This window comes from Triturus cristatus, chromosome 10 (genome assembly GCF_964204655.1).
Source record: "Triturus cristatus chromosome 10, aTriCri1.1, whole genome shotgun sequence".
Taxonomy (NCBI): domain Eukaryota; kingdom Metazoa; phylum Chordata; class Amphibia; order Caudata; family Salamandridae; genus Triturus; species Triturus cristatus.
The window spans coordinates 857,183,965-857,208,841 of NC_140593.1; the positions used below are offsets into that span (position 1 = coordinate 857,183,965).

At 47.4% G+C, this 24,877-nt stretch overlaps 18 non-coding genes across 18 annotated transcripts; all 18 read right to left on the minus strand.

Annotated features, from left to right (window-relative positions):
• Positions 1–2,080: 2,080 nt before the first annotated feature.
• TRNAV-UAC (transfer RNA valine (anticodon UAC)) lies at positions 2,081–2,153 on the minus strand. The gene has a single exon. It is a non-coding gene; the product is annotated as a tRNA-Val (tRNA).
• Positions 2,154–2,538: 385 nt separating this feature from the next.
• On the minus strand, positions 2,539–2,610 carry TRNAP-CGG (transfer RNA proline (anticodon CGG)). Its single transcript has one exon. It is a non-coding gene; the product is annotated as a tRNA-Pro (tRNA).
• Positions 2,611–4,917: 2,307 nt separating this feature from the next.
• On the minus strand, positions 4,918–4,990 carry TRNAV-UAC (transfer RNA valine (anticodon UAC)). Its single transcript has one exon. It is a non-coding gene; the product is annotated as a tRNA-Val (tRNA).
• A 385-nt stretch (positions 4,991–5,375) lies between these two features.
• TRNAP-CGG (transfer RNA proline (anticodon CGG)) lies at positions 5,376–5,447 on the minus strand. Its single transcript has one exon. It is a non-coding gene; the product is annotated as a tRNA-Pro (tRNA).
• Positions 5,448–6,783: 1,336 nt separating this feature from the next.
• Positions 6,784–6,856, minus strand: TRNAV-AAC (transfer RNA valine (anticodon AAC)). Its single transcript has one exon. It is a non-coding gene; the product is annotated as a tRNA-Val (tRNA).
• Positions 6,857–7,753: 897 nt separating this feature from the next.
• TRNAV-UAC (transfer RNA valine (anticodon UAC)) lies at positions 7,754–7,826 on the minus strand. The gene has a single exon. It is a non-coding gene; the product is annotated as a tRNA-Val (tRNA).
• A 2,765-nt stretch (positions 7,827–10,591) lies between these two features.
• On the minus strand, positions 10,592–10,664 carry TRNAV-UAC (transfer RNA valine (anticodon UAC)). The gene has a single exon. It is a non-coding gene; the product is annotated as a tRNA-Val (tRNA).
• A 385-nt stretch (positions 10,665–11,049) lies between these two features.
• On the minus strand, positions 11,050–11,121 carry TRNAP-CGG (transfer RNA proline (anticodon CGG)). The gene has a single exon. It is a non-coding gene; the product is annotated as a tRNA-Pro (tRNA).
• Positions 11,122–13,428: 2,307 nt separating this feature from the next.
• Positions 13,429–13,501, minus strand: TRNAV-UAC (transfer RNA valine (anticodon UAC)). Its single transcript has one exon. It is a non-coding gene; the product is annotated as a tRNA-Val (tRNA).
• A 385-nt stretch (positions 13,502–13,886) lies between these two features.
• TRNAP-CGG (transfer RNA proline (anticodon CGG)) lies at positions 13,887–13,958 on the minus strand. Its single transcript has one exon. It is a non-coding gene; the product is annotated as a tRNA-Pro (tRNA).
• A 1,336-nt stretch (positions 13,959–15,294) lies between these two features.
• On the minus strand, positions 15,295–15,367 carry TRNAV-AAC (transfer RNA valine (anticodon AAC)). Its single transcript has one exon. It is a non-coding gene; the product is annotated as a tRNA-Val (tRNA).
• An 897-nt stretch (positions 15,368–16,264) lies between these two features.
• On the minus strand, positions 16,265–16,337 carry TRNAV-UAC (transfer RNA valine (anticodon UAC)). The gene has a single exon. It is a non-coding gene; the product is annotated as a tRNA-Val (tRNA).
• Positions 16,338–19,102: 2,765 nt separating this feature from the next.
• Positions 19,103–19,175, minus strand: TRNAV-UAC (transfer RNA valine (anticodon UAC)). Its single transcript has one exon. It is a non-coding gene; the product is annotated as a tRNA-Val (tRNA).
• Positions 19,176–21,428: 2,253 nt separating this feature from the next.
• On the minus strand, positions 21,429–21,500 carry TRNAP-AGG (transfer RNA proline (anticodon AGG)). Its single transcript has one exon. It is a non-coding gene; the product is annotated as a tRNA-Pro (tRNA).
• A 441-nt stretch (positions 21,501–21,941) lies between these two features.
• On the minus strand, positions 21,942–22,014 carry TRNAV-UAC (transfer RNA valine (anticodon UAC)). The gene has a single exon. It is a non-coding gene; the product is annotated as a tRNA-Val (tRNA).
• Positions 22,015–22,398: 384 nt separating this feature from the next.
• On the minus strand, positions 22,399–22,470 carry TRNAP-CGG (transfer RNA proline (anticodon CGG)). Its single transcript has one exon. It is a non-coding gene; the product is annotated as a tRNA-Pro (tRNA).
• Positions 22,471–24,255: 1,785 nt separating this feature from the next.
• On the minus strand, positions 24,256–24,327 carry TRNAP-AGG (transfer RNA proline (anticodon AGG)). Its single transcript has one exon. It is a non-coding gene; the product is annotated as a tRNA-Pro (tRNA).
• A 441-nt stretch (positions 24,328–24,768) lies between these two features.
• Positions 24,769–24,841, minus strand: TRNAV-UAC (transfer RNA valine (anticodon UAC)). Its single transcript has one exon. It is a non-coding gene; the product is annotated as a tRNA-Val (tRNA).
• Between the last annotated feature and the right edge of the window lie 36 nt (positions 24,842–24,877).

Here is a 24,877-nt window from a genome sequence, read left to right on the forward strand (position 1 = left end):
GCAAGTCCTGGACACTTGCCCCATAGACTTCCACCCCAGATGCAAGGGAGGGCCTGCCAATTCTTGCTCCTAAGACAGAGGCATTTGATTCTTGGATTCAAACACGCTCACTCAGCGCTCGATCAGGCTCGATCAAGCGAGATTTATATGAGTGGCTCGCAGGACTGAAACACTCACCTGGGAGCCCCAGGGTGGCTGAATTCCCAGTATGGCCATTTTTGGGCAAGTCACCTCCTTTCCTCCTGCCTCAATCTAGAATTGGCTGCAAATCACAAGATAGAGTTCAATGTCCGTGTGTACTGCCTACTCCCAGCTACCTCTCTGTCGTCCTTATGTAAATTAAAATTCGCAAGGGGGGACCAATGACAATCTGCTCCTCCCACATAACCAGGAAGCCCTGTTGAACATGTCTGCCTGTGTTGTTGCAGGGACAGTGCCTTCTCCGCCCAAAAGGTGGCAGGAGAGCCTCACAACAAAGATGGGATCAACTGCTTAATGAGAAACCAGCACGGCAGTTTGTGTGATGGAGTGCAAATTTAACGGAAGGTGTGCCTGAGGTGTCCCTTCCAGGAATACATGGAATTGTGATTGAGGGCCCAGCCTGATCGTTGGTGGATTTCTCGTCATATGTTACAGGTCCGTGCAATGATTGTGGTGTGTGGGGAATGCACTGCAAAAAACAGGACGATTTAAGGGTGTAAAAAAAACCTGTCAGAAGTGGGATTTGAACCCACGCCTCCATGAGGAGACCAGAAGTCTCACTTGCACTGAAGATCAAGCTCTCTTGAATCTGGCACCTTAGACCACTCAGCCATCCTGACAGCCCTGGGTGTGCACAGATCTGACTCTTCTGACTGCACCTGCCAATGTTTGCACTTACAACGTTCACAGCAATGTCACAAATGTAAAGACCCCACAATACAACATGGCATGACAAAAAAAAAGCTAGGCCCAAGAGCGACCACTGATGGATGCGGATTACTTTGTTTCGTCTTGCAAAAGAAAAGGAAGTTTCCCACGGCTCGCTGGGTTCAAGGACCGCCTCTTCTTAAGCTTGCATTGAGATAATAAGGTTTTAGAGGGTGCACATAAAAGCAGCTCTTGCACAGTGTTTCTGCCCGGTCTCGAACCGGGGACCTTTCGCGTGTTAGGCGAACGTGATGACCACTACACTACAGTAACTCACTTGCTGTGTTTTACTGTTAGAGCAAGGTTCCTCTCAAGGATTCTCTCTACTTCTATTCTGCTGTATCAGCAGCCACTCAGAAAGCGAGGAGCAAGTGTGAAAACTGCAGAGATATCAGCCAACATGCTTGCAATTAGACGTATTAAAATTGACTTATGCAGGCATCGACAGACAAATATCTGATGCCTAAATGCCAGCAAGTACAGCTTGGGAAAGCATCACCTGGGACACACACAGACTAAGCATGAAGGCAGAAAAAGCATGGTGATCCATGTTTCTTATGAGGTTCAAAATATTTTGTGCAACAATGCGGCGAGTGTAATGAGAAATAGTCAGGCATTGTGAGCTTTGAGTAGGATTCGTATGTTTACCTCTGAAAAAGGGCTGGTCCGGGATTTGAACCCGGGACCTCTCGCACCCTAAGCGAGAATCATACCCCTAGACCAACGAGCCTAGGCACACAAGAGTCGCCTTTCGCACCGGCTCCGGGGGTTATTGGCAGTGAGTTAGTGAATGCTTCACCCAAAGCAAGCAACTGCACATGCTGCTCTCTTCTGCAATATGGTTGCTGTCTTTTCCATGGCCGTCATCGAACAAGAAATGAAAATGCCTCTATCCTTCAGACATTTTGTTTGTTCTAGGTGTATGCTCTCGGTGAGGTCAATAAAACCATTTCTGCTCTCATGCCTTGCTTTCATGAAGTAGGCCCAACCTTCAGTACACAAGGACGTGCAAACGAATAGCGCAAACTATCGTCACTTCTCTTTTTGAGCTGTCACTGATGCCCCTGGAGCACAGTACGTCACGCTGGTGAGGGATAGACAGCTTCCATTATCTCAGCTTTCCTATAAGTTGAGAGAGTAAATGCAAACTGTGTGAAAAACAGAAAGCTGCTGTTTCTGCCCGGTCTCGAACCAGGGACCTTTCGCGTGTAAAGCGAACGTGATAACCACTACACTACAGAAACAGACACGCTTGCAGGAATCTTCTTGGCATGTAGTGGGCTGGAATGCACAGACCAAGGGCCAATGTCCATGAAGCTCAAAGTTGGACCCTCCTTACCCGATCTCTTTCTTTGGAAGAAAGGAACGAGGACCACTTTTATTCCAAAAGGCGATTTTAAAACCATACCTGAAACCACACTAGAAAAACACTTTGCATTTAATTTTCCTACACTGATGGTCCACCCCAGAAAAGCAGTTGCAAAGAAGTCCGGCACTGAAATTCTATACGCCAAAAGTGGGAAATAGCGTAGAGGGAAAGGAACTTTCTCACCATACACGGCGTCTTATAGCATTGAAAAGAAGAAATGGCCCTATATAATAAGCAGCCTAAAAATAATTCCACAGCATGGGCTCGTCCGGGATTTGAACCCGGGACCTCTCGCACCCGAAGCGAGAATCATACCCCTAGACCAACGAGCCTGATTCCCCAGTCGGCATTTTAAGCAATTTCTGATGCGTCTTTCAGAAACAAAGCAGGGCTATTTGGCTGCTCTCTCTCTATGTGAACCACACAAAGTCATGTTTTCTCTCAAGGTGTTGTTTTTTCACTCTTGCAAGGAAGGGATCAGTCGATATCCTTGCTGCCAGAGAGCAGAAAAAAGGCGCTGATGAGAACTGCAGGCACTTTCTGGCACTTGTACTCCTCTGCAAGTCCTGGACACTTGCCCCATGGACTTCCACCCCAGATGCAAGGGAGGGCCTGCCAATTCTTGCTCCTAAGACAGAGGCATTTGATTCTTGGATTCAAACACGCTCACTCAGCGCTCGATCAGGCTCGATCAGGCGAGATTTATATGAGTGGCTCGCAGGACTGAAACACTCACCTGGGAGCCCCAGGGTGGCTGAATTCCCAGTATGGCCATTTTTGGGCAAGTCACCTCCTTTCCTCCTGCCTCAATCTAGAATTGGCTGCAAATCACAAGATAGAGTTCAATGTCCGTGTGTACTGCCTACTCCCAGCTACCTCTCTGTCGTCCTTATGTAAATTAAAATTCGCAAGGGGGGACCAATGACAATCTGCTCCTCCCACATAACCAGGAAGCCCTGTTGAACATGTCTGCCTGTGTTGTTGCAGGGACAGTGCCTTCTCCGCCCAAAAGGTGGCAGGAGAGCCTCACAACAAAGATGGGATCAACTGCTTAATGAGAAACCAGAACGGCAGTTTGTGTGATGGAGTGCAAATGTAACGGAAGGTGTGCCTGAGGTGTCCCTTCCAGGAATACATGGAATTGTGATTGAGGGCCCAGCCTGATCGTTGGTGGATTTCTCGTCATATGTTACAGGTCCGTGCAATGATTGTGGTGTGTGGGGAATGCACTGCAAAAAACAGGACGATTTAAGGGTGTAAAAGAAACCTGTCAGAAGTGGGATTTGAACCCACGCCTCCATGAGGAGACCAGAAGTCTCAGTTGCACTGAAGATCAAGCTCTCTTGAGTCTGGCACCTTAGACCACTCAGCCATCCTGACAGCCCTGGGTGTGCACAGATCTGACTCTTCTGACTGCACCTGCCAATGTTTGCACTTACAACGTTCACAGCAATGTCACAAGTGTAAAGACCCCACAATACAACATGGCATGACAAAAAAAAAGCTAGGCCCAAGAGCGACCACTGATGGATGCGGATTACTTTGTTTCGTCTTGCAAAAGAAAAGGAAGTTTCCCACGGCTCGCTGGGTTCAAGGACCGCCTCTTCTTAAGCTTGCATTGAGATAATAAGGTTTTAGAGGGTGCACATAAAAGCAGCTCTTGCACAGTGTTTCTGCCCGGTCTCGAACCGGGGACCTTTCGCGTGTTAGGCGAACGTGATGACCACTACACTACAGTAACTCACTTGCTGTGTTTTACTGTTAGAGCAAGGTTCCTCTCAAGGATTCTCTCTACTTCTATTCTGCTGTATCAGCAGCCACTCAGAAAGCGAGGAGCAAGTGTGAAAACTGCAGAGATATCAGCCAACATGCTTGCAATTAGACGTATTAAAATTGACTTATGCAGGCATCGACAGACAAATATCTGATGCCTAAATGCCAGCAAGTACAGCTTGGGAAAGCATCACCTGGGACACACACAGACTAAGCATGAAGGCAGAAAAAGCATGGTGATCCATGTTTCTTATGAGGTTCAAAATATTTTGTGCAACAATGCGGCGAGTGTAATGAGAAATAGTCAGGCATTGTGAGCTTTGAGTAGGATTCGTATGTTTACCTCTGAAAAAGGGCTGGTCCGGGATTTGAACCCGGGACCTCTCGCACCCTAAGCGAGAATCATACCCCTAGACCAACGAGCCTAGGCACACAAGAGTCGCCTTTCGCACCGGCTCCGGGGGTTATTGGCAGTGAGTTAGTGAATGCTTCACCCAAAGCAAGCAACTGCACATGCTGCTCTCTTCTGCAATATGGTTGCTGTCTTTTCCATGGCCGTCATCGAACAAGAAATGAAAATGCCTCTATCCTTCAGACATTTTGTTTGTTCTAGGTGTATGCTCTCGGTGAGGTCAATAAAACCATTTCTGCTCTCATGCCTTGCTTTCATGAAGTAGGCCCAACCTTCAGTACACAAGGACGTGCAAACGAATAGCGCAAACTATCGTCACTTCTCTTTTTGAGCTGTCACTGATGCCCCTGGAGCACAGTACGTCACGCTGGTGAGGGATAGACAGCTTCCATTATCTCAGCTTTCCTATAAGTTGAGAGAGTAAATGCAAACTGTGTGAAAAACAGAAAGCTGCTGTTTCTGCCCGGTCTCGAACCAGGGACCTTTCGCGTGTAAAGCGAACGTGATAACCACTACACTACAGAAACAGACACGCTTGCAGGAATCTTCTTGGCATGTAGTGGGCTGGAATGCACAGACCAAGGGCCAATGTCCATGAAGCTCAAAGTTGGACCCTCCTTACCCGATCTCTTTCTTTGGAAGAAAGGAACGAGGACCACTTTTATTCCAAAAGGCGATTTTAAAACCATACCTGAAACCACACTAGAAAAACACTTTGCATTTAATTTTCCTACACTGATGGTCCACCCCAGAAAAGCAGTTGCAAAGAAGTCCGGCACTGAAATTCTATACGCCAAAAGTGGGAAATAGCGTAGAGGGAAAGGAACTTTCTCACCATACACGGCGTCTTATAGCATTGAAAAGAAGAAATGGCCCTATATAATAAGCAGCCTAAAAATAATTCCACAGCATGGGCTCGTCCGGGATTTGAACCCGGGACCTCTCGCACCCGAAGCGAGAATCATACCCCTAGACCAACGAGCCTGATTCCCCAGTCGGCATTTTAAGCAATTTCTGATGCGTCTTTCAGAAACAAAGCAGGGCTATTTGGCTGCTCTCTCTCTATGTGAACCACACAAAGTCATGTTTTCTCTCAAGGTGTTGTTTTTTCACTCTTGCAAGGAAGGGATCAGTCGATATCCTTGCTGCCAGAGAGCAGAAAAAAGGCGCTGATGAGAACTGCAGGCACTTTCTGGCACTTGTACTCCTCTGCAAGTCCTGGACACTTGCCCCATGGACTTCCACCCCAGATGCAAGGGAGGGCCTGCCAATTCTTGCTCCTAAGACAGAGGCATTTGATTCTTGGATTCAAACACGCTCACTCAGCGCTCGATCAGGCTCGATCAGGCGAGATTTATATGAGTGGCTCGCAGGACTGAAACACTCACCTGGGAGCCCCAGGGTGGCTGAATTCCCAGTATGGCCATTTTTGGGCAAGTCACCTCCTTTCCTCCTGCCTCAATCTAGAATTGGCTGCAAATCACAAGATAGAGTTCAATGTCCGTGTGTACTGCCTACTCCCAGCTACCTCTCTGTCGTCCTTATGTAAATTAAAATTCGCAAGGGGGGACCAATGACAATCTGCTCCTCCCACATAACCAGGAAGCCCTGTTGAACATGTCTGCCTGTGTTGTTGCAGGGACAGTGCCTTCTCCGCCCAAAAGGTGGCAGGAGAGCCTCACAACAAAGATGGGATCAACTGCTTAATGAGAAACCAGAACGGCAGTTTGTGTGATGGAGTGCAAATGTAACGGAAGGTGTGCCTGAGGTGTCCCTTCCAGGAATACATGGAATTGTGATTGAGGGCCCAGCCTGATCGTTGGTGGATTTCTCGTCATATGTTACAGGTCCGTGCAATGATTGTGGTGTGTGGGGAATGCACTGCAAAAAACAGGACGATTTAAGGGTGTAAAAGAAACCTGTCAGAAGTGGGATTTGAACCCACGCCTCCATGAGGAGACCAGAAGTCTCAGTTGCACTGAAGATCAAGCTCTCTTGAGTCTGGCACCTTAGACCACTCAGCCATCCTGACAGCCCTGGGTGTGCACAGATCTGACTCTTCTGACTGCACCTGCCAATGTTTGCACTTACAACGTTCACAGCAATGTCACAAGTGTAAAGACCCCACAATACAACATGGCATGACAAAAAAAAAGCTAGGCCCAAGAGCGACCACTGATGGATGCGGATTACTTTGTTTCGTCTTGCAAAAGAAAAGGAAGTTTCCCACGGCTCGCTGGGTTCAAGGACCGCCTCTTCTTAAGCTTGCATTGAGATAATAAGGTTTTAGAGGGTGCACATAAAAGCAGCTCATGCACAGTGTTTCTGCCCGGTCTCGAACCGGGGACCTTTCGCGTGTTAGGCGAACGTGATGACCACTACACTACAGAAACTCACTTGCTGTGTTTTACTGTTAGAGCAAGGTTCCTCTCAAGGATTCTCTCTACTTCTATTCTGCTGTATCAGCAGCCACTCAGAAAGCGAGGAGCAAGTGTGAAAACTGCAGAGATATCAGCCACATGCTTGCAATTAGACGTATTAAAATTGACTTATGCAGGCATCGACAGACAAATATCTGATGCCTAAATGCCAGCAAGTACAGCTTGGGAAAGCATCACCTGGGACACACACAGACTAAGCATGAAGGCAGAAAAAGCATGGTGATCCATGTTTCTTATGAGGTTCAAAATATTTTGTGCAACAATGCGGCGAGTGTAATGAGAAATAGTCAGGCATTGTGAGCTTTGAGTAGGATTCGTATGTTTACCTCTGAAAAAGGGCTGGTCCGGGATTTGAACCCGGGACCTCTCGCACCCTAAGCGAGAATCATACCCCTAGACCAACGAGCCTAGGCACACAAGAGTCGCCTTTCGCACCGGCTCCGGGGGTTATTGGCAGTGAGTTAGTGAATGCTTCACCCAAAGCAAGCAACTGCACATGCTGCTCTCTTCTGCAATATGGTTGCTGTCTTTTCCATGGCCGTCATCGAACAAGAAATGAAAATGCCTCTATCCTTCAGACATTTTGTTTGTTCTAGGTGTATGCTCTCGGTGAGGTCAATAAAACCATTTCTGCTCTCATGCCTTGCTTTCATGAAGTAGGCCCAACCTTCAGTACACAAGGACGTGCAAACGAATAGCGCAAACTATCGTCACTTCTCTTTTTGAGCTGTCACTGATGCCCCTGGAGCACAGTACGTCACGCTGGTGAGGGATAGACAGCTTCCATTATCTCAGCTTTCCTATAAGTTGAGAGAGTAAATGCAAACTGTGTGAAAAACAGAAAGCTGCTGTTTCTGCCCGGTCTCGAACCAGGGACTTTTCGCGTGTAAAGCGAACGTGATAACCACTACACTACAGAAACAGACACGCTTGCAGGAATCTTCTTGGCATGTAGTGGGCTGGAATGCACAGACCAAGGGCCAATGTCCATAAAGCTCAAAGTTGGACCCTCCTTACCCGATCTCTTTCTTTGGAAGAAAGGAACGAGGACCACTTTTATTCCAAAAGGCGATTTTAAAACCATACCTGAAACCACACTAGAAAAACACTTTGCATTTAATTTTCCTACACTGATGGTCCACCCCAGAAAAGCAGTTGCAAAGAAGTCCGGCACTGAAATTCTATACGCCAAAAGTGGGAAATAGCGTAGAGGGAAAGGAACTTTCTCACCATACACGGCGTCTTATAGCATTGAAAAGAAGAAATGGCCCTATATAATAAGCAGCCTAAAAATAATACCACAGCATGGGCTCGTCCGGGATTTGAACCCGGGACCTCTCGCACCCGAAGCAAGAATCATAACCCTAGACCAACGAGCCTGATTCCCCAGTCGGCATTTTAAGCAATTTCTTATGCGTCTTTCAGAAACAAAGCAGGCCTATTTGGCTGCTCTCTCTCTATGTGAACCACACAAAGTCATGTTTTCTCTCAAGGTGTTGTTTTTTTCACTCTTGCAAGGAAGGGATCAGTCGATAGCCTAGCTGCCAGAGAGCAGAAAAAAGGCGCTGATGAGAACTGCAGGCACTTTCTGGCACTTGTACTCCTTTGCAAGTCCTGGACACTTGCCCCATAGACTTCCACCCCAGATGCAAGGGAGGGCCTGCCAATTCTTGCTCCTAAGACAGAGGCATTTGATTCTTGGATTCAAACACGCTCACTCAGCGCTCGATCAGGCTCGATCAAGCGAGATTTATATGAGTGGCTCGCAGGACTGAAACACTCACCTGGGAGCCCCAGGGTGGCTGAATTCCCAGTATGGCCATTTTTGGGCAAGTCACCTCCTTTCCTCCTGCCTCAATCTAGAATTGGCTGCAAATCACAAGATAGAGTTCAATGTCCGTGTGTACTGCCTACTCCCAGCTACCTCTCTGTCGTCCTTATGTAAATTAAAATTCGCAAGGGGGGACCAATGACAATCTGCTCCTCCCACATAACCAGGAAGCCCTGTTGAACATGTCTGCCTGTGTTGTTGCAGGGACAGTGCCTTCTCCGCCCAAAAGGTGGCAGGAGAGCCTCACAACAAAGATGGGATCAACTGCTTAATGAGAAACCAGCACGGCAGTTTGTGTGATGGAGTGCAAATTTAACGGAAGGTGTGCCTGAGGTGTCCCTTCCAGGAATACATGGAATTGTGATTGAGGGCCCAGCCTGATCGTTGGTGGATTTCTCGTCATATGTTACAGGTCCGTGCAATGATTGTGGTGTGTGGGGAATGCACTGCAAAAAACAGGACGATTTAAGGGTGTAAAAAAAACCTGTCAGAAGTGGGATTTGAACCCACGCCTCCATGAGGAGACCAGAAGTCTCACTTGCACTGAAGATCAAGCTCTCTTGAATCTGGCACCTTAGACCACTCAGCCATCCTGACAGCCCTGGGTGTGCACAGATCTGACTCTTCTGACTGCACCTGCCAATGTTTGCACTTACAACGTTCACAGCAATGTCACAAATGTAAAGACCCCACAATACAACATGGCATGACAAAAAAAAAGCTAGGCCCAAGAGCGACCACTGATGGATGCGGATTACTTTGTTTCGTCTTGCAAAAGAAAAGGAAGTTTCCCACGGCTCGCTGGGTTCAAGGACCGCCTCTTCTTAAGCTTGCATTGAGATAATAAGGTTTTAGAGGGTGCACATAAAAGCAGCTCTTGCACAGTGTTTCTGCCCGGTCTCGAACCGGGGACCTTTCGCGTGTTAGGCGAACGTGATGACCACTACACTACAGTAACTCACTTGCTGTGTTTTACTGTTAGAGCAAGGTTCCTCTCAAGGATTCTCTCTACTTCTATTCTGCTGTATCAGCAGCCACTCAGAAAGCGAGGAGCAAGTGTGAAAACTGCAGAGATATCAGCCAACATGCTTGCAATTAGACGTATTAAAATTGACTTATGCAGGCATCGACAGACAAATATCTGATGCCTAAATGCCAGCAAGTACAGCTTGGGAAAGCATCACCTGGGACACACACAGACTAAGCATGAAGGCAGAAAAAGCATGGTGATCCATGTTTCTTATGAGGTTCAAAATATTTTGTGCAACAATGCGGCGAGTGTAATGAGAAATAGTCAGGCATTGTGAGCTTTGAGTAGGATTCGTATGTTTACCTCTGAAAAAGGGCTGGTCCGGGATTTGAACCCGGGACCTCTCGCACCCTAAGCGAGAATCATACCCCTAGACCAACGAGCCTAGGCACACAAGAGTCGCCTTTCGCACCGGCTCCGGGGGTTATTGGCAGTGAGTTAGTGAATGCTTCACCCAAAGCAAGCAACTGCACATGCTGCTCTCTTCTGCAATATGGTTGCTGTCTTTTCCATGGCCGTCATCGAACAAGAAATGAAAATGCCTCTATCCTTCAGACATTTTGTTTGTTCTAGGTGTATGCTCTCGGTGAGGTCAATAAAACCATTTCTGCTCTCATGCCTTGCTTTCATGAAGTAGGCCCAACCTTCAGTACACAAGGACGTGCAAACGAATAGCGCAAACTATCGTCACTTCTCTTTTTGAGCTGTCACTGATGCCCCTGGAGCACAGTACGTCACGCTGGTGAGGGATAGACAGCTTCCATTATCTCAGCTTTCCTATAAGTTGAGAGAGTAAATGCAAACTGTGTGAAAAACAGAAAGCTGCTGTTTCTGCCCGGTCTCGAACCAGGGACCTTTCGCGTGTAAAGCGAACGTGATAACCACTACACTACAGAAACAGACACGCTTGCAGGAATCTTCTTGGCATGTAGTGGGCTGGAATGCACAGACCAAGGGCCAATGTCCATGAAGCTCAAAGTTGGACCCTCCTTACCCGATCTCTTTCTTTGGAAGAAAGGAACGAGGACCACTTTTATTCCAAAAGGCGATTTTAAAACCATACCTGAAACCACACTAGAAAAACACTTTGCATTTAATTTTCCTACACTGATGGTCCACCCCAGAAAAGCAGTTGCAAAGAAGTCCGGCACTGAAATTCTATACGCCAAAAGTGGGAAATAGCGTAGAGGGAAAGGAACTTTCTCACCATACACGGCGTCTTATAGCATTGAAAAGAAGAAATGGCCCTATATAATAAGCAGCCTAAAAATAATTCCACAGCATGGGCTCGTCCGGGATTTGAACCCGGGACCTCTCGCACCCGAAGCGAGAATCATACCCCTAGACCAACGAGCCTGATTCCCCAGTCGGCATTTTAAGCAATTTCTGATGCGTCTTTCAGAAACAAAGCAGGGCTATTTGGCTGCTCTCTCTCTATGTGAACCACACAAAGTCATGTTTTCTCTCAAGGTGTTGTTTTTTCACTCTTGCAAGGAAGGGATCAGTCGATATCCTTGCTGCCAGAGAGCAGAAAAAAGGCGCTGATGAGAACTGCAGGCACTTTCTGGCACTTGTACTCCTCTGCAAGTCCTGGACACTTGCCCCATGGACTTCCACCCCAGATGCAAGGGAGGGCCTGCCAATTCTTGCTCCTAAGACAGAGGCATTTGATTCTTGGATTCAAACACGCTCACTCAGCGCTCGATCAGGCTCGATCAGGCGAGATTTATATGAGTGGCTCGCAGGACTGAAACACTCACCTGGGAGCCCCAGGGTGGCTGAATTCCCAGTATGGCCATTTTTGGGCAAGTCACCTCCTTTCCTCCTGCCTCAATCTAGAATTGGCTGCAAATCACAAGATAGAGTTCAATGTCCGTGTGTACTGCCTACTCCCAGCTACCTCTCTGTCGTCCTTATGTAAATTAAAATTCGCAAGGGGGGACCAATGACAATCTGCTCCTCCCACATAACCAGGAAGCCCTGTTGAACATGTCTGCCTGTGTTGTTGCAGGGACAGTGCCTTCTCCGCCCAAAAGGTGGCAGGAGAGCCTCACAACAAAGATGGGATCAACTGCTTAATGAGAAACCAGAACGGCAGTTTGTGTGATGGAGTGCAAATGTAACGGAAGGTGTGCCTGAGGTGTCCCTTCCAGGAATACATGGAATTGTGATTGAGGGCCCAGCCTGATCGTTGGTGGATTTCTCGTCATATGTTACAGGTCCGTGCAATGATTGTGGTGTGTGGGGAATGCACTGCAAAAAACAGGACGATTTAAGGGTGTAAAAGAAACCTGTCAGAAGTGGGATTTGAACCCACGCCTCCATGAGGAGACCAGAAGTCTCAGTTGCACTGAAGATCAAGCTCTCTTGAGTCTGGCACCTTAGACCACTCAGCCATCCTGACAGCCCTGGGTGTGCACAGATCTGACTCTTCTGACTGCACCTGCCAATGTTTGCACTTACAACGTTCACAGCAATGTCACAAGTGTAAAGACCCCACAATACAACATGGCATGACAAAAAAAAAGCTAGGCCCAAGAGCGACCACTGATGGATGCGGATTACTTTGTTTCGTCTTGCAAAAGAAAAGGAAGTTTCCCACGGCTCGCTGGGTTCAAGGACCGCCTCTTCTTAAGCTTGCATTGAGATAATAAGGTTTTAGAGGGTGCACATAAAAGCAGCTCTTGCACAGTGTTTCTGCCCGGTCTCGAACCGGGGACCTTTCGCGTGTTAGGCGAACGTGATGACCACTACACTACAGTAACTCACTTGCTGTGTTTTACTGTTAGAGCAAGGTTCCTCTCAAGGATTCTCTCTACTTCTATTCTGCTGTATCAGCAGCCACTCAGAAAGCGAGGAGCAAGTGTGAAAACTGCAGAGATATCAGCCAACATGCTTGCAATTAGACGTATTAAAATTGACTTATGCAGGCATCGACAGACAAATATCTGATGCCTAAATGCCAGCAAGTACAGCTTGGGAAAGCATCACCTGGGACACACACAGACTAAGCATGAAGGCAGAAAAAGCATGGTGATCCATGTTTCTTATGAGGTTCAAAATATTTTGTGCAACAATGCGGCGAGTGTAATGAGAAATAGTCAGGCATTGTGAGCTTTGAGTAGGATTCGTATGTTTACCTCTGAAAAAGGGCTGGTCCGGGATTTGAACCCGGGACCTCTCGCACCCTAAGCGAGAATCATACCCCTAGACCAACGAGCCTAGGCACACAAGAGTCGCCTTTCGCACCGGCTCCGGGGGTTATTGGCAGTGAGTTAGTGAATGCTTCACCCAAAGCAAGCAACTGCACATGCTGCTCTCTTCTGCAATATGGTTGCTGTCTTTTCCATGGCCGTCATCGAACAAGAAATGAAAATGCCTCTATCCTTCAGACATTTTGTTTGTTCTAGGTGTATGCTCTCGGTGAGGTCAATAAAACCATTTCTGCTCTCATGCCTTGCTTTCATGAAGTAGGCCCAACCTTCAGTACACAAGGACGTGCAAACGAATAGCGCAAACTATCGTCACTTCTCTTTTTGAGCTGTCACTGATGCCCCTGGAGCACAGTACGTCACGCTGGTGAGGGATAGACAGCTTCCATTATCTCAGCTTTCCTATAAGTTGAGAGAGTAAATGCAAACTGTGTGAAAAACAGAAAGCTGCTGTTTCTGCCCGGTCTCGAACCAGGGACCTTTCGCGTGTAAAGCGAACGTGATAACCACTACACTACAGAAACAGACACGCTTGCAGGAATCTTCTTGGCATGTAGTGGGCTGGAATGCACAGACCAAGGGCCAATGTCCATGAAGCTCAAAGTTGGACCCTCCTTACCCGATCTCTTTCTTTGGAAGAAAGGAACGAGGACCACTTTTATTCCAAAAGGCGATTTTAAAACCATACCTGAAACCACACTAGAAAAACACTTTGCATTTAATTTTCCTACACTGATGGTCCACCCCAGAAAAGCAGTTGCAAAGAAGTCCGGCACTGAAATTCTATACGCCAAAAGTGGGAAATAGCGTAGAGGGAAAGGAACTTTCTCACCATACACGGCGTCTTATAGCATTGAAAAGAAGAAATGGCCCTATATAATAAGCAGCCTAAAAATAATTCCACAGCATGGGCTCGTCCGGGATTTGAACCCGGGACCTCTCGCACCCGAAGCGAGAATCATACCCCTAGACCAACGAGCCTGATTCCCCAGTCGGCATTTTAAGCAATTTCTGATGCGTCTTTCAGAAACAAAGCAGGGCTATTTGGCTGCTCTCTCTCTATGTGAACCACACAAAGTCATGTTTTCTCTCAAGGTGTTGTTTTTTCACTCTTGCAAGGAAGGGATCAGTCGATATCCTTGCTGCCAGAGAGCAGAAAAAAGGCGCTGATGAGAACTGCAGGCACTTTCTGGCACTTGTACTCCTCTGCAAGTCCTGGACACTTGCCCCATGGACTTCCACCCCAGATGCAAGGGAGGGCCTGCCAATTCTTGCTCCTAAGACAGAGGCATTTGATTCTTGGATTCAAACACGCTCACTCAGCGCTCGATCAGGCTCGATCAGGCGAGATTTATATGAGTGGCTCGCAGGACTGAAACACTCACCTGGGAGCCCCAGGGTGGCTGAATTCCCAGTATGGCCATTTTTGGGCAAGTCACCTCCTTTCCTCCTGCCTCAATCTAGAATTGGCTGCAAATCACAAGATAGAGTTCAATGTCCGTGTGTACTGCCTACTCCCAGCTACCTCTCTGTCGTCCTTATGTAAATTAAAATTCGCAAGGGGGGACCAATGACAATCTGCTCCTCCCACATAACCAGGAAGCCCTGTTGAACATGTCTGCCTGTGTTGTTGCAGGGACAGTGCCTTCTCCGCCCAAAAGGTGGCAGGAGAGCCTCACAACAAAGATGGGATCAACTGCTTAATGAGAAACCAGAACGGCAGTTTGTGTGATGGAGTGCAAATGTAACGGAAGGTGTGCCTGAGGTGTCCCTTCCAGGAATACATGGAATTGTGATTGAGGGCCCAGCCTGATCGTTGGTGGATTTCTCGTCATATGTTACAGGTCCGTGCAATGATTGTGGTGTGTGGGGAATGCACTGCAAAAAACAGGACGATTTAAGGGTGTAAAAGAAACCTGTCAGAAGTGGGATTTGAACCCACGCCTCCATGAGGAGACCAGAAGTCTCAGTTGCACTGAAGATCAAGCTCTCTTGAGTCTGGCACCTTAGACCACTCAGCCATCCTGACAGCCCTGGGTGTGCACAGATCTGACTCTTCTGACTGCACCTGCCAATGTTTGCACTTACAACGTTCACAGCAATGTCACAAGTGTAAAGACCCCACAATACAACATGGCATGACAAAAAAAAAGCTAGGCCCAAGAGCGACCACTGATGGATGCGGATTACTTTGTTTCGTCTTGCAAAAGAAAAGGAAGTTTCCCACGGCTCGCTGGGTTCAAGGACCGCCTCTTCTTAAGCTTGCATTGAGATAATAAGGTTTTAGAGGGTGCACATAAAAGCAGCTCATGCACAGTGTTTCTGCCCGGTCTCGAACCGGGGACCTTTCGCGTGTTAGGCGAACGTGATGACCACTACACTACAGAAACTCACTTGCTGTGTTTTACTGTTAGAGCAAGGTTCCTCTCAAGGATTCTCTCTACTTCTATTCTGCTGTATCAGCAGCCACTCAGAAAGCGAGGAGCAAGTGTGAAAACTGCAGAGATATCAGCCACATGCTTGCAATTAGACGTATTAAAATTGACTTATGCAGGCATCGACAGACAAATATCTGATGCCTAAATGCCAGCAAGTACAGCTTGGGAAAGCATCACCTGGGACACACACAGACTAAGCATGAAGGCAGAAAAAGCATGGTGATCCATGTTTCTTATGAGGTTCAAAATATTTTGTGCAACAATGCGGCGAGTGTAATGAGAAATAGTCAGGCATTGTGAGCTTTGAGTAGGATTCGTATGTTTACCTCTGAAAAAGGGCTGGTCCGGGATTTGAACCCGGGACCTCTCGCACCCTAAGCGAGAATCATACCCCTAGACCAACGAGCCTAGGCACACAAGAGTCGCCTTTCGCACCGGCTCCGGGGGTTATTGGCAGTGAGTTAGTGAATGCTTCACCCAAAGCAAGCAACTGCACATGCTGCTCTCTTCTGCAATATGGTTGCTGTCTTTTCCATGGCCGTCATCGAACAAGAAATGAAAATGCCTCTATCCTTCAGACATTTTGTTTGTTCTAGGTGTATGCTCTCGGTGAGGTCAATAAAACCATTTCTGCTCTCATGCCTTGCTTTCATGAAGTAGGCCCAACCTTCAGTACACAAGGACGTGCAAACGAATAGCGCAAACTATCGTCACTTCTCTTTTTGAGCTGTCACTGATGCCCCTGGAGCACAGTACGTCACGCTGGTGAGGGATAGACAGCTTCCATTATCTCAGCTTTCCTATAAGTTGAGAGAGTAAATGCAAACTGTGTGAAAAACAGAAAGCTGCTGTTTCTGCCCGGTCTCGAACCAGGGACTTTTCGCGTGTAAAGCGAACGTGATAACCACTACACTACAGAAACAGACACGCTTGCAGGAATCTTCTTGGCATGTAGTGGGCTGGAATGCACAGACCAAGGGCCAATGTCCATAAAGCTCAAAGTTGGACCCTCCTTACCCGATCTCTTTCTTTGGAAGAAAGGAACGAGGACCACTTTTATTCCAAAAGGCGATTTTAAAACCATACCTGAAACCACACTAGAAAAACACTTTGCATTTAATTTTCCTACACTGATGGTCCACCCCAGAAAAGCAGTTGCAAAGAAGTCCGGCACTGAAATTCTATACGCCAAAAGTGGGAAATAGCGTAGAGGGAAAGGAACTTTCTCACCATACACGGCGTCTTATAGCATTGAAAAGAAGAAATGGCCCTATATAATAAGCAGCCTAAAAATAATACCACAGCATGGGCTCGTCCGGGATTTGAACCCGGGACCTCTCGCACCCGAAGCAAGAATCATAACCCTAGACCAACGAGCCTGATTCCCCAGTCGGCATTTTAAGCAATTTCTTATGCGTCTTTCAGAAACAAAGCAGGCCTATTTGGCTGCTCTCTCTCTATGTGAACCACACAAAGTCATGTTTTCTCTCAAGGTGTTGTTTTTTTCACTCTTGCAAGGAAGGGATCAGTCGATAGCCTAGCTGCCAGAGAGCAGAAAAAAGGCGCTGATGAGAACTGCAGGCACTTTCTGGCACTTGTACTCCTTTGCAAGTCCTGGACACTTGCCCCATAGACTTCCACCCCAGATGCAAGGGAGGGCCTGCCAATTCTTGCTCCTAAGACAGAGGCATTTGATTCTTGGATTCAAACACGCTCACTCAGCGCTCGATCAGGCTCGATCAAGCGAGATTTATATGAGTGGCTCGCAGGACTGAAACACTCACCTGGGAGCCCCAGGGTGGCTGAATTCCCAGTATGGCCATTTTTGGGCAAGTCACCTCCTTTCCTCCTGCCTCAATCTAGAATTGGCTGCAAATCACAAGATAGAGTTCAATGTCCGTGTGTACTGCCTACTCCCAGCTACCTCTCTGTCGTCCTTATGTAAATTAAAATTCGCAAGGGGGGACCAATGACAATCTGCTCCTCCCACATAACCAGGAAGCCCTGTTGAACATGTCTGCCTGTGTTGTTGCAGGGACAGTGCCTTCTCCGCCCAAAAGGTGGCAGGAGAGCCTCACAACAAAGATGGGATCAACTGCTTAATGAGAAACCAGCACGGCAGTTTGTGTGATGGAGTGCAAATTTAACGGAAGGTGTGCCTGAGGTGTCCCTTCCAGGAATACATGGAATTGTGATTGAGGGCCCAGCCTGATCGTTGGTGGATTTCTCGTCATATGTTACAGGTCCGTGCAATGATTGTGGTGTGTGGGGAATGCACTGCAAAAAACAGGACGATTTAAGGGTGTAAAAAAAACCTGTCAGAAGTGGGATTTGAACCCACGCCTCCATGAGGAGACCAGAAGTCTCACTTGCACTGAAGATCAAGCTCTCTTGAATCTGGCACCTTAGACCACTCAGCCATCCTGACAGCCCTGGGTGTGCACAGATCTGACTCTTCTGACTGCACCTGCCAATGTTTGCACTTACAACGTTCACAGCAATGTCACAAATGTAAAGACCCCACAATACAACATGGCATGACAAAAAAAAAGCTAGGCCCAAGAGCGACCACTGATGGATGCGGATTACTTTGTTTCGTCTTGCAAAAGAAAAGGAAGTTTCCCACGGCTCGCTGGGTTCAAGGACCGCCTCTTCTTAAGCTTGCATTGAGATAATAAGGTTTTAGAGGGTGCACATAAAAGCAGCTCTTGCACAGTGTTTCTGCCCGGTCTCGAACCGGGGACCTTTCGCGTGTTAGGCGAACGTGATGACCACTACACTACAGTAACTCACTTGCTGTGTTTTACTGTTAGAGCAAGGTTCCTCTCAAGGATTCTCTCTACTTCTATTCTGCTGTATCAGCAGCCACTCAGAAAGCGAGGAGCAAGTGTGAAAACTGCAGAGATATCAGCCAACATGCTTGCAATTAGACGTATTAAAATTGACTTATGCAGGCATCGACAGACAAATATCTGATGCCTAAATGCCAGCAAGTACAGCTTGGGAAAGCATCACCTGGGACACACACAGACTAAGCATGAAGGCAGAAAAAGCATGGTGATCCATGTTTCTTATGAGGTTCAAAATATTTTGTGCAACAATGCGGCGAGTGTAATGAGAAATAGTCAGGCATTGTGAGCTTTGAGTAGGATTCGTATGTTTACCTCTGAAAAAGGGCTGGTCCGGGATTTGAACCCGGGACCTCTCGCACCCTAAGCGAGAATCATACCCCTAGACCAACGAGCCTAGGCACACAAGAGTCGCCTTTCGCACCGGCTCCGGGGGTTATTGGCAGTGAGTTAGTGAATGCTTCACCCAAAGCAAGCAACTGCACATGCTGCTCTCTTCTGCAATATGGTTGCTGTCTTTTCCATGGCCGTCATCGAACAAGAAATGAAAATGCCTCTATCCTTCAGACATTTTGTTTGTTCTAGGTGTATGCTCTCGGTGAGGTCAATAAAACCATTTCTGCTCTCATGCCTTGCTTTCATGAAGTAGGCCCAACCTTCAGTACACAAGGACGTGCAAACGAATAGCGCAAACTATCGTCACTTCTCTTTTTGAGCTGTCACTGATGCCCCTGGAGCACAGTACGTCACGCTGGTGAGGGATAGACAGCTTCCATTATCTCAGCTTTCCTATAAGTTGAGAGAGTAAATGCAAACTGTGTGAAAAACAGAAAGCTGCTGTTTCTGCCCGGTCTCGAACCAGGGACCTTTCGCGTGTAAAGCGAACGTGATAACCACTACACTACAGAAACAGACACGCTTGCAGGAATCTTCTTGGCATGTAGTGGGCTGGAATGCACAGACCAAGGGCCAATGTCCATGAAGCTCAAAGTTGGACCCTCCTTACCCGATCTCTTTCTTTGGAAGAAAGGAACGAGGACCACTTTTATTCCAAAAGGCGATTTTAAAACCATACCTGAAACCACACTAGAAAAACACTTTGCATTTAATTTTCCTACACTGATGGTCCACCCCAGAAAAGCAGTTGCAAAGAAGTCCGGCACTGAAATTCTATACGCCAAAAGTGGGAAATAGCGTAGAGGGAAAGGAACTTTCTCACCATACACGGCGTCTTATAGCATTGAAAAGAAGAAATGGCCCTATATAATAAGCAGCCTAAAAATAATTCCACAGCATGGGCTCGTCCGGGATTTGAACCCGGGACCTCTCGCACCCGAAGCGAGAATCATAACCCTAGATCAACGAGCCTGATTCCCCAGTCGGCATTTTAAGCAATTTCTTATGCGTCTTTCAGAAACAAAGTAGGGCTATTTGGCTGCTCTCTCTCTATGTGAACCACACAAAGTCATGTTTTCTCTCAAGGTGTTGTTTTTTTCACTCTTGCAAGGAAGGGATCAGTCGATAGCCTAGCTGCCAGAGAGCAGAAAAAAGGCGCTGATGAGAACTGCAGGCACTTTCTGGCACTTGTACTCCTCTGCAAGTCCTGGACACTTGCCCCATAGACTTCCACCCCAGATGCAAGGGAGGGCCTGCCAATTCTTGCTCCTAAGACAGAGGCATTTGATTCTTGGATTCAAACACGCTCACTCAGCGCTCGATCAGGCTCGATCAAGCGAGATTTATATGAGTGGCTCGCAGGACTGAAACACTCACCTGGGAGCCCCAGGGTGGCTGAATTCCCAGTATGGCCATTTTTGGGCAAGTCACCTCCTTTCCTCCTGCCTCAATCTAGAATTGGCTGCAAATCACAAGATAGAGTTCAATGTCCGTGTGTACTGCCTACTCCCAGCTACCTCTCTGTCGTCCTTATGTAAATTAAAATTCGCAAGGGGGGACCAATGACAATCTGCTCCTCCCACATAACCAGGAAGCCCTGTTGAACATGTCTGCCTGTGTTGTTGCAGGGACAGTGCCTTCTCCGCCCAAAAGGTGGTAGGAGAGCCTCACAACAAAGATGGGATCAACTGCTTAATGAGAAACCAGCACGGCAGTTTGTGTGATGGAGTGCAAATTTAACGGAAGGTGTGCCTGAGGTGTCCCTTCCAGGAATACATGGAATTGTGATTGAGGGCCCAGCCTGATCGTGGGTGGATTTCTCGTCATATGTTACAGGTCCGTGCAAAGATTGTGGTGTGTGGGGAATGCACTGCAAAAAACAGGACGATTTAAGGGTGTAAAAGAAGCCTGTCAGAAGTGGGATTTGAACCCACGCCTCCATGAGGAGACCAGAAGTCTCAGTTGCACTGAAGATCAAGCTCTCTTGCATCTGGCGCCTTAGACCACTCGGCTATCCTGACAGCCCTTGGTGTGCACAGATCTGACTCTTCTGACTGCACCTGCCAATGTTTGCACTTACAACGTTCACAGCAATGTCACAAGTGTAAAGACCCCACAATGCAACATGGCATGACAAAAAAAAAGCTAGGCACAAGAGCGACCACTGATGGATGCGGATTACTTTGTTTCGTCTTGCAAAAGTAAAGGAAGTTTCCCACGGCTCGCTGGGTTCAAGGACCGCCTCTTCTTAAGCTTGCATTGAGATAATAAGGTTTTAGAGGGTGCACATAAAAGCAGCTCATGCACAGTGTTTCTGCCCGGTCTCGAACCTGGGACCTTTCGCGTGTTAGGCGAACGTGATGACCACTACACAACAGAAACTCACTTGCTGTGTTTTACTGTTAGAGCAAGGTTCCTCTCAAGGATTCTCTCTACTTCTATTCTGCTGTATCAGCAGCCACTCAGAAAGCGAGGAGCAAGTGTGAAAACTGCAGAGATATCAGCCAACATTTTTGCAATTAGACGTATTAAAAATTGACTTATGCATGCATCGACAGACAAATATCTGATGCCTAAATGCCAGCAAGTACAGCTTGGGAAAGCATCACCTGGGACACACACAGACTAAGCATGAAGGCAGAAAAAGCATGGTGATCCATGTTTCTTATGAGGTTCAAAATATTTTGTGCAACAATGCGGCGAGTGTAATGAGAAATGGTCAGGCATTGTGAGTTTTGAGTAGGATTCGTATGTTTACCTCTGAAAAAGGGCTCGTCCGGGATTTGAACCCGGGACCTCTCGCACCCTAAGCGAGAATCATACCCCTAGACCAACGAGCCGAGGCACACAAGAGTCGCCTTTCGCACCGGCTCCGGGGGTTATTGGCAGCGAGTTAGTGAATGCTTCACCCAAAGCAAGCAACTGCACATGCTGCTCTCTTCTGCAATATGGTTGCTGTCTTTTCCATGGCCGTCATCGAACAAGAAATGAAAATGCCTCTATCCTTCAGACATTTTGTTTGTTCTAGGTGTATGCTCTCGGTGAGGTCAATAAAACCATTTCTGCTCTCATGCCTTGCTTTCATGAAGTAGGCCCAACCTTCAGTACACAAGGACGTGCAAACGAATAGCGCAAACTATCGTCACTTCTCTTTTTGAGCTGTCACTGATGCCCCTGGAGCACAGTACGTCACGCTGGTGAGGGATAGACAGCTTCCATTATCTCAGCTTTCCTATAAGTTGAGAGAGTAAATGCAAACTGTGTGAAAAACAGAAAGCTGCTGTTTCTGCCCGGTCTCGAACCAGGGACCTTTCGCGTGTAAAGCGAACGTGATAACCACTACACTACAGAAACAGACACGCTTGCAGGAATCTTCTTGGCATGTAGTGGGCTGGAATGCACAGACCAAGGGCCAATGTCCATGAAGCTCAAAGTTGGACCCTCCTTACCCGATCTCTTTCTTTGGAAGAAAGGAACGAGGACCACTTTTATTCCAAAAGGCGATTTTAAAACCATACCTGAAACCACACTAGAAAAACACTTTGCATTAGTTTTCCTACACTGATGGTCCACCCCAGAAAAGCAGTTGCAAAGAAGTCCGGCACTGAAATTCTATACGCCAAAAGTGGGAAATAGCGTAGAGGGAAAGGAACTTTCTCACCATACACGGCGTCTTATAGCATTGAAAAGAAGAAATGGCCCTATATAATAAGCAGCCTAAAAATAATTCCACAGCATGGGCTCGTCCGGGATTTGAACCCGGGACCTCTCGCACCCGAAGCGAGAATCATACCCCTAGACCAACGAGCCTGATTCCCCAGTCGGCATTTTAAGCAATTTCTGATGCGTCTTTCAGAAACAAAGCAGGGCTATTTGGCTGCTCTCTCTCTATGTGAACCACACAAAGTCATGTTTTCTCTCAAGGTGTTGTTTTTTTCACTCTTGCAAGGAAGGGATCAGTCGATATCCTAGCTGCCAGAGAGCAGCAAAAAAGGCGCTGATGAGAACTGCAGGCACTTTCTGGCACTTGTACTCCTCTGCAAGTCCTGGATGGACTTCCACCCCAGATGCAAGGGAGGGCCTGCCAATTCTTGCTCCTAAGACAGAGGCATTTGATTCTTGGATTCAAACACGCTCAGTCAGCGCTCGATCAGGCTCGATCAGGCGAGATTTATATGAGTGGCTCGCAGGACTGAAACACTCACCTGGGAGCCCCAGGGTGGCTGAATTCTCAGTATGGCCATTTTTGGGCAAGTCACCTCCTTTCCTCCTGCCTCAATCTAGAATTGGCTGCAAATCACAAGATAGAGTTCAATGTCCGTGTGTACTGCCTACTCCCAGCTACCTCTCTGTCGTCCTTATGTAAATTAAAATTCGCAAGGGGGGACCAATGACAATCTGCTCCTCCCACATAACCAGGAAGCCCTGTTGAACATGTCTGCCTGTGTTGTTGCAGGGACAGTGCCTTCTCCGCCCAAAAGGTGGCAGGAGAGCCTCACAACAAAGATGGGATCAACTGCTTAATGAGAAACCAGCACGGCAGTTTGTGTGATGGAGTGCAAATTTAACGGAAGGTGTGCCTGAGGTGTCCCTTCCAGGAATACATGGAATTGTGATTGAGGGCCCAGCCTGATCGTTGGTGGATTTCTCGTCATATGTTACAGGTCCGTGCAATGATTGTGGTGTGTGGGGAATGCACTGCAAAAAACAGGACGATTTAAGGGTGTAAAAGAAACCTGTCAGAAGTGGGATTTGAACCCACGCCTCCATGAGGAGACCAGAAGTCTCAGTTGCACTGAAGATCAAGCTCTCTTGAGTCTGGCACCTTAGACCACTCAGCCATCCTGACAGCCCTGGGTGTGCACAGATCTGACTCTTCTGACTGCACCTGCCAATGTTTGCACTTACAACGTTCACAGCAATGTCACAAGTGTAAAGACCCCACAATACAACATGGCATGACAAAAAAAAAGCTAGGCCCAAGAGCGACCACTGATGGATGCGGATTACTTTGTTTCGTCTTGCAAAAGAAAAGGAAGTTTCCCACGGCTCGCTGGGTTCAAGGACCGCCTCTTCTTAAGCTTGCATTGAGATAATAAGGTTTTAGAGGGTGCACATAAAAGCAGCTCATGCACAGTGTTTCTGCCCGGTCTCGAACCGGGGACCTTTCGCATGTTAGGCGAACGTGATGACCACTACTCTACAGAAACTCACTTGCTGTGTTTTACTGTTAGAGCAAGGTTCCTCTCAAGGATTCTCTCTACTTCTATTCTGCTGTATCAGCAGCCACTCAGAAAGCGAGGAGCAAGTATGAAAACTGCAGAGATATCAGCCAACATGCTTCCAATTAGACGTATTAAAATTGACTTATGCAGGCATCGACAGACAAATATCTGATGCCTAAATGCCAGCAAGTACAGCTTGGGAAAGCATCACCTCGGACACACACAGACTAAGCATGAAGGCAGAAAAAGCATGGTGATCCATGTTTCTTATGAGGTTCAAAATATTTTGTGCAACAATGCGGCGAGTGTAATGAGAAGTGGTCAGGCATTGTGAGTTTTGAGTAGGATTCGTATGTTTACCTCTGAAAAAGGGCTCGTCCGGGATTTGAACCCGGGACCTCTCGCACCCTAAGCGAGAATCATACCCCTAGACCAACGAGCCGAGGCACACAAGAGTCGCCTTTCGCACCGGCTCCGGGGGTTATTGGCAGCGAGTTAGTGAATGCTTCACCCAAAGCAAGCAACTGCACATGCTGCTCTCTTCTGCAATATGGTTGCTGTCTTTTCCATGGCCGTCATCGAACAAGAAATGAAAATGCCTCTATCCTTCAGACATTTTGTTTGTTCTAGGTGTATGCTCTCGGTGAGGTCAATAAAACCATTTCTGCTCTCATGCCTTGCTTTCATGAAGTAGGCCCAACCTTCAGTACACAAGGACGTGCAAACGAATAGCGCAAACTATCGTCACTTCTCTTTTTGAGCTGTCACTGATGCCCCTGGAGCACAGTACGTCACGCTGGTGAGGGATAGACAGCTTCCATTATCTCAGCTTTCCTATAAGTTGAGAGAGTAAATGCAAACTGTGTGAAAAACAGAAAGCTGCTGTTTCTGCCCGGTCTCGAACCAGGGACCTTTCGCGTGTAAAGCGAACGTGATAACCACTACACTACAGAAACAGACACGCTTGCAGGAATCTTCTTGGCATGTAGTGG